The following is a 1,934-nucleotide window of genomic DNA, read 5'->3' on the forward strand; positions in this document are numbered from 1 at the left end:
CAATCCATGCAGAATTGTGTGTGAATTTAAGTCCAGATTCTGAAACGTAGCAATACTCGAAATATGTGTTTTTCGACTTTCGCCATTGATATTATTATAGGTACTCAAAGAAAAGATAAAGAAAAAGACGGTTGAGTCAAAATCGATTTTTTTTTTTTTTTTCAATTTATAATAATAATTGCTCTCTTTTCTAAAAATTGAGTTCAACGCTTCAAAATTACACGTTGAGGCAGTGGCTTAAAGATGAGGCCTGGAGAGTCCACAGTGAGTACGGACTCACGCCCGTAATATCACCTCAAATGAAGAACAGATGGATAAAAATGAATATAAAGGAAAGTAATAACAATTCTCTATCATTGAGAACCAGTGGCAGCAGGAAAAATTCCCTGGTAAACCCCACTTACACGAAGAGCAAAAAAAGAAAAAGGCGTCACAGACACATTAATAGTGGCTAAAACCATTTTCTGGCCCGCCGCAATGAGTGAGTACACACGGTAAAATTGCAATGTCTTTAGCTTGTAGATCGAGTCGGCCGGTAATGTCAGCAGTAAAGTAAAGCTAGATTAATAAAAATTAACTTAAAATTTGAAAGCTTTTCCGTTATGAAAATCGTGAATGCATTGCATTCAATGCAAGACATGGACCGCGTCAAGAAGACAGGAACCAAGCCACGTCAGCTATTGCCAAATTTAATCGGGCACTTTAATGTTTTACATGAAAACGGTTTTGCGGATTTTTGTGCAAATTTCATAGTGAATTGTCTGCATAGCAAAAGCATTTTAGCATTTCAGCACTTTCCGCATTATCATTTAGAGCGAATTCCTTAAACTTTTCGAAGAAATCCGCGCGAACGTTCTCTTATAAAAAATTAAATTGCCCAATGCGATTTGGCAATAGCTGATGTGGCTTAGTTCCTTCCTGTCCAACGCGATCCATCTATAATATGTAAGTACAGGGCCGGATTAAGGGGGTGGCCACATGGGCCGCGGCCCATGGCGGCAAATTTAGGGGGCGGCAAATTTTGCAATTTTTTAAATGTAGATACAAAAAAAATCGGATTCAGGAAAAAAAATTATCCATAAAAAAAGGAAATAAAATCTCTTTTTCCTGAGAGTATAGTAATTTCTAATTTCGTCGTTTTTCGGTGATGCAAGAGACAGCATCTTTAATTAGTCGCGTTAAGAGAGGAACTAAACACGCAATTTTGCCTGGAGCTCAGCGCAGAGAGGAATGATGACGAGGAGAAAAAAAATGAGAAAAAAATTGAGATGAAAAGGACAAGCCCTCGGCGCGGCGATCGGCATGTAACACATATTAGCGCCTACAAGACTGCATGAATACTTCACCCATTGCGCCAAACACAGTGCGGTCACGCGGTCAGGAGCGGTTGGCGTGAAACGCATAGCGCCTACAAGACTGCAGGAATACTTCACGCATTGCGCCAAACACAATGCGATCAGCGCGACGCGGCGCAGCGGTGGAAGTAAAAATTATTAAACCACATTTATGTTTGTTCTTTCATAATTTTTTGGTTCATTTCTTATAAATGGAGGATCTTGTCCACACAGAGATAGGTTTACGGAACTAAACTTTCGCGTCAAGTTCCGTGAAATTTTGCTAGTAGTGTTGACAGGGCTTTCGCAAAAAAATGTATCCATCACAAGTAGGTAAACGCGTCTTATGCACCCCTCCCCTCCGGCACGTTCACTTGATGGTTTTTATTGATGTTTCAAAACGAATGAGAAGGGGGCGGCAAGTAGGTAAATCCGGCCCAATGTAAGTATGCGAAAATTTTATTTTCCAAGAACTCAATTGTTATCTGTTTTCAGTGCTTGTTCATCAAGCAACGGTTAGTGCTAGCCTTTGTGCCAGCCTAGCCTGTGGCCCAGAGGTCAAGCAACTTGAGGATGAGGATATAAGGCGAATCCTGAAAG

This window comes from Bemisia tabaci, chromosome 4 (assembly GCF_918797505.1).
Source record: "Bemisia tabaci chromosome 4, PGI_BMITA_v3".
Classification (NCBI taxonomy): domain Eukaryota; kingdom Metazoa; phylum Arthropoda; class Insecta; order Hemiptera; family Aleyrodidae; genus Bemisia; species Bemisia tabaci.